The sequence below is a fragment of the Lathyrus oleraceus genome, chromosome 3 (assembly GCF_024323335.1).
Source record: "Lathyrus oleraceus cultivar Zhongwan6 chromosome 3, CAAS_Psat_ZW6_1.0, whole genome shotgun sequence".
NCBI lineage: Eukaryota > Viridiplantae > Streptophyta > Magnoliopsida > Fabales > Fabaceae > Lathyrus > Lathyrus oleraceus.
The window spans coordinates 193,435,379-193,446,064 of record NC_066581.1 but is presented as its reverse complement, the minus strand read 5'-3'; positions in this window follow the sequence as shown (position 1 = coordinate 193,446,064).

Sequence of the window (10,686 nt, the reverse complement as noted above, 5' to 3'; positions counted from 1 at the left end):
CTCGATCAGAGACACTAGTCCTAGAGGAGTATCTTCAGAGGTCCTGAAGGTAGATCTGGTTCTGACAGGTTCATCCTTGTTGCCCATAATCAATTCTTCAGATACGTTGATACGACTTTTAGCTTTCTTTGGGATTACTGGGGAAATAATTTCCTCAGAATTCTGAGTGGCAGTTGCTTCTGGAGCTTTATCAGATCCTGCAAGAGTGATTTCTAAATCTGCAAAATTTTCAACTAGCTTTGACTTTTCAGGGTCAAGCTTATCGTTAAATTTGACATGAATTGATTCTTCCATAATTTTGGTTTCTGTGTTGTATACTCTGTAGCCTTTAGAGCGTTCTGAGTATCCTAACATAATACCTTTCTGTGCTTTGGAATCAAACTTGTTCAGATATTCTTTAGTGTTTAAAATAAAGCAAGAGCATCCAAATGGATGAAAATATGAAATGTTTTATTTTCTTCCTTTACACAGTTCATAGGGAGTCTTATCCAGAATAGGTCTTATGGAAATTCTATTATGAATGTAACACGCTGTATTTACAGCTTCGGCCCAAAAGTGCTTTGCCACATTTGTTTCGTTGATCATAGTTCTGGCCATCTCTTGGAGAGTCCTATTCTTCCTCTCTACAACTCCATTTTGTTGTGGAGTTCTAGAGCAGGAGAAGTCATGTGATATTCCATTAGAGTCAAATAATTCCTCAAAGGATTTATTTTCGAATTCGCCACCATGATCACTTATGACTCTGATAATTTTAGAGTCAAATTCCTTTTGCACTTTGGAGCAGAAACTAGTGAATACAGAGTGAGACTCACTCTTGTGTTTTAGGAATTTCACCCATGTCCAGCGACTGTAATCATCAACAATGACTAGTCCATACTTCTTTCCATTGACTGATGCTGTTTTCACAGGACCAAATAAATCAATGTGAAGAAGTTCCAGAGGCTTAGAGGTAGTAACAATAGTTTTCTTTTTGAAAGATGTTTTTGAAAATTTTCCTTTCTGACATGCCTCACATAGAGCATCTGAAGAGAACTTCAGTTTAGGTAGACCTCTGACTAACTCGAGTTTATTTAGCTGAGATAGTTTTCTCATGCTAATGTGGCCCAAGCGTCTATGCCATACCCATTGCTCTTCGTGAACAGACATCAGGCACTTTACATTTTGTTCTTTTAAATCAGAAAGATTAATTTTATAAATATTGTTTTTCCTCTTGCCAGTGAATAGGACAGAACCATTGTTTTGATTTATGGCTTTACATGTTTTTTGATTAAAGATTACATCATAACCGTTATCACTTAATTGACTTATGGATAACAAATTACGCATTAATCCTTCTACGTAAAGGACATCAGATATAGAGGGAAGAGTACCATTACCAATAGTTCCGGAGCCTCTGATCCTTCCTTTCTGATCTCCTCCGAAGCCTACGAATCCAGCGTCTTTAAGTTCCAGGCTTTGGAACATAGACTTTCTTCCCGTCATGTGTCGCGAGCATCTAGAGTCCAGGTACCATGACTGGTGTTTGAACTTTGCTGCATAGGATATCTGCAACATAAACAATCTTATCTTTTGGTACCCAGAGTCTCTTGGGTCCTTTCTGATTAGTTTTCCCAGAGTTTCTTATAACTTTGGGTTTTCTAGCATTTTCAAATTTTTGTTCTTGTGTGTGTGTATAGTGATATGAAAATGGAGATTAAAGTTGATCAGCAGTAGAAGTTTTATCTTCCTTAGGATCATACCCAATTCCCTTTTTATTGTTCTGACTGACTCCATAGATCATGGATGCCATGACACTCCTTCCTATCCCATTTTTCAGAAATTCTTGAAAGGCTTCTTCGTATTTATAAATTATAGTAATTGAAGTCTGTGGAGCTTGAGATAACACTTCTTCCAGTTCTAAACGTTTTTTATTCGCTGCATCTCTTTGTAGTGTTAAAGATCTGATTTCATCCTCTCGTTTTAGAATTGTCATCTCAAGTTTGCCACATTCTTCAAATTTTGCTTCAAGACAGCCTTTTATATTTTTAAACTTTTGTTTTAATTTCTGATATGAGCTAAGAGTTTCTGACAAGCATGATTCTAGATCAGATCGAGAGAGTTCAGAAAATACCTCTTCAGATTCTTCATCTGAGTTGTTCCTAGATGTGGTAGCCATGAATGCCACATTGGCCTGTTCATCAGAGTCAGATTCTGATGAGCCAGATTCGCTATCATCCCAGGTAGCCATTAGTCCTTTCTTTGTTCTGAAGGTATTTTTCTTGAAACTTTCTTTTCTGGAATTGTCTTTCTTTAGCTTGGGGCATTCATTCCTGTAGTGACCTGTTTCTTTACATTCATAGCAAGTAATATCTTTGTTAGTTTTACCTTTTGAGGTTGATTCTGATCGATCCCCTCTAGGTCTTGGTCTTCTGAAGTTGTTGTTCCTCTTTTTCCAGAGTTGTTTGACTCTTCTTGTCAGGAGGGATAATTCTTCTTCATCATCAGAATCTTCTGGTTCAGACTCATCAGCATCTTCAGTTTCTGCCTGGAATGCTTTGGTTATGTCAGATTTGCGTCTTTCAGATCTGGACTTTAAGGCTACAGACTTGTTCTTTTTCTGAGGCTCATCTTCCTCTAGTTCTATCTCATGGCTTCTGAGGGAACTGACAAGCTCTTCAAGACTGATATTGTTCAGATCCTTTGACAGCTTCAGTGTAGTGACCATGGGTCTCCACTTCATTGGCAAACTTCTGACTATCTTTTTGACGTGGTCTGCAGTTGTGTATCCCTTGTCTAGAACCTTGAGACCTGCAATTAGAGTTTGGAATCTTGAGAACATTACCTCTATGGCTTCGTCATCTTCCATTTTGAAAGCTTCATATTTCTGGATAAGCGCCAGAGCCTTTGTCTCTTTGACTTGAGAGTTTCCTTCATGAGTCATCCTCAGAGAGTCAAGTATGTCTTTGGCTGTTTCTCTGTTGGTGATCTTTTCATACTCATTGTAAGATATAGCATTGAGAAGTATGGTTCTGGCCTTGTGATGATTTTTGAAGACACGCTTCTGATCTTCTGACATCTTACTTCTGGGAACTTCAACTCCATTTTCTGAGACGGGAGGTTTGTATCCATCTGTGACAATGTCCCATAGATCAGCGTCATAGCCTAGAAAGAAGCTCTCAATCCTATCTTTCCAGTAGTCGAATTTTTCTCCATCAAAGACAGGAGGCTTAGCATTGTAACTGTCTCTTTCATTTGTGTGGGCCATAGTTTTTCTCGTTCTGGATCTCTCTACACTGTTAAGTGTTTGATTAGAAAATCAATAACAGAGCCGAAGCTCTGATACCAATTGAAGGTGAGAAAAACAAGAAAGGGGGGGGGGTTGAATTGTTTTTGGAAAATAAGCGCTTTTTCAAAATAAAGACCACACAAGGAATTTATACTGGTTCGCTTATAACACAAAGCTACTCCAGTCCACCCGGCCAAGGTGATTTCGCCTTCAACAAGGACTTAATCCACTAATCTTGAAAGGTAGTTTACAACCAACGTCTAAGAGAAGAATCTCTTAGTCCTTTCAAGTATACAGACTGCGCAGAGTCACTTGAGGAAATAAAACAACTTAGATAAAACAAAGTTTGTAATCTAGAGTGCTTCTAGGATAAAACAAATATTACAATGGTGATAGCAAAAAGAATGTTTCACGTATGAGCAAAAGCTCGTGAAAGATTGAGAGAGAGGGATAGAATGTTTTAGTGTATACTTGCGCATCTCTCAATGGGGTTTGCTGTCCTTTATATAGGAGTGAAAAGACCGTTGAAATTGATGGCAGATAATTTGTCTTGAATAGAAATTAATGCCATAACTTCTGTTGTTTCTTGCCAAAACAACTTTGTCTCCCTGAATAACTTCTTTCCAAATATAGTTCCTTTCCATTTGAAGTTTACGTTACTCTTTCTGCGTTAGAAAATGCATTATCAAAGTCCATGTGACTCTGGGAATCTTGAAATCTTGCTATGTGGATTCGGAGCTTCTGATGTTGATCTCGTAGGGTTCTGATGATGTCTTCAGATGACGCTGAGAGCTTCTGGAATTGATATACCGTTGTTCAGAGTCCGAACTTCTAGAGTGCACTTCTTCTTCATATGCTTCGGATATTCTGCTGTTTTTGCTCAAAGTTAGAACTTCTACTTCAGATGCTTCTGACCTTCTGATAATTTGTATCTGATATGATTCTGTATCTGATGATGTCATCAGATCTCTTCCTTCTTTCCTTAGAACCCTGCACACTTAGAAACTTTTCGTTAGGGTGCCATTTTTGGTTTTCATCCTTTGTTATCATCAAAATTATGGAATCTGTTGTAGAATAATTTTTGTTCTTACATACGTATCTTCTCGGACTAAAGAAGAATCAGAGCACTCGTAGCTCGGCTAACGCACGCCAAACAAAACCACATAGGAAACCGACTGCCAATCGCTGGACTTACGTCAGACTCCACACAAAACAGGCAAACCTGGAAACCGAATGCCAATCGCTGGACTTACATCAGACTCCGAACCAAACACACACACACTGGAAACCAAATGCCAATCGATGGACTTACATCGGACTCCAAGCGCACAACAAAAGGATACGGAATGCCAAACGCTGGTCTTACATCCATCTCCTAACACACACAAGAGACAAAACAAAAAAGGCGCTCGGAGAGATCTGCTCATCTCCTGCCTACGTACCTCATCTGGTATGAGGATCAGGGTGATGTAGTTCCCCTACGCAGGGTCAAAGGACTAGCCTAACCAGATACAAAGGGAGACACAAACTACTAGGGAGACTACGACTTGAGCCTAGAAGTTATCATGCATATCATCCCTAAGTTAAGGTTGCTATCTAACTTGCACAGGGAGCAAACTATCCTAAACAGCACAGGCAAAGCAATCAATCACACAAATAGCACACACTATATACAAACAAAGTGGGCTCACACAAGGTTAGGCTGTGAAACACAAGCCAACTGGAATCGGGTGTGATTAGCTCTTAACCCTAACATTGAGAGTTAGGGTGAAGCAGATGAAATGGGAAGTGAGGGGTGTGCCTCACAGCTCTTATCCCTGGCCTGGGAGAGCTTCAGACAAATGAAAGTGTGGGAGTTCAGAAATTTGGAACTCTTGTCTACATATGACTGACTCAACAAAGATCTTGGGGTTAATATCCACAATGCATCAACACAAGGTGTGTGAGAAAAGGGATGACTCAACTGAATAGCAGAAGATGGATTGCACATCTCTTGTGTTCTGCCAATTGCCTTTTAGAGGTCTTTTCCCGCTTGGCACAAAGATAAACAATCACAAGCATTGCCTCTTAAGGAGGGCTTCAGACAGGTGCCTGCCCAAGTAACAGGACAGGTCTTCCAGACTACATGAAGTCAGTGAGTTATACCTCAAATGGTTAAGCAACCAAGCAACAGCAGAAGCAAGTTCAAAGAACTTAAGCAACTAATGTACCTGAAAACAATCTAACTTAATCAGTATACAAGTCAAAAAGTCAAACAGACAGTCCAACAGTCAACAGACAATGCACAGTCAAACAAGCAATGCAACAAGGTGCAAGGCACAAGCTCAACTCAAATGAGCTAAAAGAAACCTACAAAACAAGTCAAGGTTAGCCAACATCAACCAAATAATCCAACTCAAGCAATGTGAATCAATCTCCTCATGGCCATATGCTTCTTATCCTGAAAACAAAGCTCAAACATAAGCACAAACCACTAGAACAAGGCCTAGGGTCAAAGAGGGAGAATTAATTCAAAACATAACATGAAAATTGACATGAATCAACTTCAATCAATTAAGAACATCATCCAAAAGGTCTCATGTCAATAGCATCAACCAAATTCATTTCACAAATCAAATAAGGCAAGGCATGCAAGTTGGAAGCTTATTGAAGCAACAAAATGAACAAATGCACATTAATTCCAAAATGATTCAATAAATCTCAAGAAAAAGTCATGGCTAAACAGAACACACAACATGATCTAAACACCAAAATCAAGGCATTTGGACAAGTTTAAGCATGGCAATCAAATTCCATAAGGCAAGGTAGGCATAAACAAGCTCAAATGGGACATCAAATGCTATATCAACTTAACACAAGCCTAAAACAGAATGGACAAATGATAAAAACCTCCTATCAAAGCCAAAACAAACTTCAATGTGTCTAGAAACAATGTGCAAAATTTCACATTCATAGGATAAACAACCATCATTTCACAAATCATTGAAAATCATGACTATTCCAAAGTTCACAAATTGTCATCCAAAAAGAAAAATCTCAAACAAATCAGAAATGATTCCAAATATTCCACAAAAAATCATGATCAACCATAAGAAGCAGAAGTAGCATCATGCAAAAAATCACATCATTTGGCATTTAATTGGCATGGCAAAGAAATTCATCAAGTTGAGCAAGCAAAGGTGTGACACACATTGTCACACCTACATTCACATGCACATATCTCAGCAACCAATAATGAGAAAAATGCAAACTCAACACCAAAATAACCAGCAAGATGTCTAGTTTAAGCATACCAAAATTCAAAGGCATTGGATTAAAATTCATCATTTCACAAGAGATATGGCAAGCAAGGTCAAAAAAAACATACATTCTAACAAACCCTAGGCCAAAACATTTTTTAACCGTGCACAATTTCTGGAAAAATAGCCAAAAAAATGCTAGACATGATGAGGAGAACAATGCAAAAATCCACACATTATTTGGATCAGTATTCATTGAGTTATGAATTTTGGAAGTGAATGAAAAATTAAAAGAAAACATGAATGAAGCATGTATGAACATGGATGAGAAATGAAATAAAATGAAAATGCACTTTTGGAAATGTCATGAGCCCGGAATCGAATGGTGTAATTATTTGAAAGTGGCGTATTACTGAGTGAAACGCCCTGTTTCACTTAACCTACGTGGCAGTGAGAATCAACGGCAACCAATCAATGTGCCATGCATGCTACACGCTGGACCAATGCATGTTCATTAACAACCAAACACATGCAAACAGGCGCTGGAGAGGATCAAACACAGTCTGGAAACAAAAACCCTAGCTCATTTAACGTGTTCATCATGTTCATATGCTATCAAGAACAAAATTCTCAGAATCATAAAACAAGCACATCATTAGGTTCGTCTTTCATCACACAACATGAATCCAGGCTTAATTTACTCTAATTCAACCTATATCCAGAGAATCGAAGCATTTAAGTTTCAACCAACAAACTTAGATCTAGCATATCTACTTCATTTCTTCATGAAAATTAATGATACAAAGCTCAGTGTACTCAGTGATGAAGGATCTACAACAAGCACACAACCATTTCAAGAATTAAGGAACTCGAATTCTAACCTTGTTGAAGCTACAGAACTGGAATTGCTCGAATCAAGTCTTGTAATGCTCAAACATATGCTCCTCAATGCTTATATGGATGAATGGATGAAGAATGATAGCTCAATCGTGCTTGATCTGGCCAGAATCTCCAACTGCCATGGATGAGTGTGAACTTTAACAACTTCAAATCTGCACGAAACTCGATGGATCTTGCTTCAATCTACCTCTACAATGCTTATGGATGATGAATCAATCAAGGAACATGCAATGTTTTTGAAGAAAATTGAAGAAAAGTTGGAGAGCACAATGTGTGAAATTTTTCAGATCTGGAAATTATGATGTGTTAATCATGAATTATGTTATGCTTTGCCTTTTATATGAGCTCTTAATCACATCCTTAATCATGCTTAACCATGTGATAAGTGGATTAGTGAAAATGAAGTGTTTTGGCCAATTTGCAAATTCATCCTATGCATGTAATGACCAATGGAACAGTGCACGAATTCTGAGTTCAATTCACTTGAAATGCCATTTTGGAGCCAAAGCAAGTGTTGCCATGTGAAAACAATGAGCCAAATTCAAATTATAACTTTCCCTCCAAAATTCAAATGAAAAGTCAAATATTTTTGTGATGGAAATTCATGGCATGTGATGCATGTTTTGGATAGTGCATGTCAAGAGAGAAATGTTGCAAAAAGAACCACTCCATTTGACCTTATGGTTTGAAAGTTATGCATTCTTGAAGTTCAAATTCACTTGGCAATGATTGATTTATATCTTTTCAACCATACATGATAAATTCATGTTCTTGGACTTTTTGGAAAGGGGAGAGAAAGATCTTCAACTTTCATGTTGGATAAAATTTCATTTGAAGCTTTCTTGATGATGTAATCTTGAGGAGAAAACCTTTCCATTTTTGGCAATTTCAAATTACAGGTCACTTACTATTTTTGGAAACTTTTCATCTGACCTCAAATTCTTGATTGTTGATGTTTGAAATGTCAAATGAGACTTGTATGGACATGAATGAGGCCTCTCTAACCATCTCCCACCTTCAAATCCATGGTTGAATTGACAGTTGACTTTTGTTGACTTTCTAGGGTTTCAGATGAATTGTATCTTGACTGATGATCTCTGAACATCCAATCTTTGGCCAAATCAGTTCAAAATGATCCCTAGGTCACATGAACTCAATGATCCAACTCTAGAGCTTTGCTTCCATAGGAAATGCACTTGCTTGCTTGCACAACTGGATCTCCTAACTAGTCTTGACTGATGACTTGATAAACCATGCAATGGACAATGCAATGCTATGTAGTGGACAATGCAATGCTAATGACCTAAACATGAAAATGAATGTACAAAATGGGAGGTGCAAATTTGAGGTGCTACAGAAGGTCCCTTGTTGATTTTGCCATCTTCATGTTCAGCTTGAGGAGGTTCACTTTCCTCATTTTTGTCTGAGAAGTCAGCTGGGAAATCATTCAGAGATGTCTCGACATCGTCTGTGACATCAGTCTATTGGTCATCAACCACAACATTAATAGATTCCATCAATACATTAGTTATGGAATTAAAGACTCTGTAAGCTCTGCTGTTTGTTGAGTAGCCCAGAAATATTCCCTCATCACTTTTGGGATCCAACTTCCTTCTTTGTTCACGATCAGTCAAGATATAGCATTTACTACCAAATACATGGAAGTATTTGACTGTAGGTCTTCTTCCTTTCCAGACTTCATATAGGGTTGTAGGAGTTCCTTTCTTCAATGTCACTCTGTTGTGAACATAGCAGGATGTGTTCATGGCTTCAACCCAAAAATGGTAGGGCAATTTCTTAGCATGAATCATAGCTCTGGATGATTCTTGAAGAGTTCTATTTTTTATTTCCACCATACCATTTTGCTGGGGATTAATGGGAGATGAGAACTCATGATGAATTCCTTCTGAAGAACAAAATTCAGCAAATTTGTTGTTCTCAAATTCCTTCCCATGATCACTTCTAATTTTGATAACAGGACTCTCCTTTTCTCTTTGAAGTTTTAGACAAAGCTCCTTGAAGACTTCAAAAACATCAGATTTTTCTCTTATAAAATTGATCCAGGTGTATCTGGAGAATTCATCCACCACTACATATGCATACTTCTTCCCGCCAAGGCTTTCCACTTGCATGGGTCCCATTAAATCCATATGGAGGAGTTCCAAAACTTTGGTAATGGTGTCATGTCTGAGCTTCTGGTGTGACATCCTTGTCTGTTTTCCAATCTGACATTCTCCACAGATTTTTCCTTCATCAATCTTCAAGTTGGGAATTCCTCTAATAGCTTCAACAGATATGATCCTCTTCATACCTTTAAGATGCAGATGGCCCAATCTTTGATGCCATATCTTCACTTCTTCCTCTTTGGCCAAAGTACACGTTGAAGAGTAACCAGTTTCTTGAGAACTCCACATGTAGCAACTGTCTTTAGAGCTAACTCCTTTCATGATCACTTCATTTTCCTTGTTAGTAATCAGACATTCAGTTCTAGTGAAGTTTACATTTAAACCTTGGTCACACAGTTGACTGATGCTTATTAGATTAGCAGTTAATCCCTTAACAAGTAGGACATTGTCAAGGTCAGGAACTCCAGGGCAATCAAGCTTACCAATTCCTTTGATTTCACCCTTTTCTCCATCACCAAAGGTTACATAACTTGTGGCATGGTGTAACACCCCAAAATTTTCCCTCCTCATTCATGCATTCATTTAGCATTTCATATTGCATTTCATCATGTCAATCAGAATTAGATCCAAGAAACTTAAAAAAATAAAAAAATAAAAAATAAATAAATAAATAAATAAATAAATAAAATAATAATAAAATAAATAAAATATAATAGAAAAAACTTGGACCTCTCTCATTTGAGCCCACAAAGCCATGAAAATCAGGTTATAAAAGAGGGAGATCAGACAGAAAAAGGAAGAGAAGCAAAATACTCTGAGGTTTCCTTGAAACAAAACCCTAAACAAAACCTGGAGAGAAAACTAGACAGAGATTGTGAGAATTAATCTGCAGCAACCTCCAGGCAACTCTGAAAGGTTCATTCTGACTCACAGACTTTCAGCTCAAGCAAACCCTGACATTGGTTTGCAAACCCAGCCGTGCCATTTGATTTCAACCGGTCTCTCCCATCAGGTTTGCCTCATTCCCATAATTTTATGCTCTTAATTTGGATCATCTGAATGTATGAGGTATGATGGATGAATTTCATTATGTTTTTGCCCACGGGTTTAATTATGCATGAATGGGTGAAACCTATGCCTTGAATGTTTAATCACA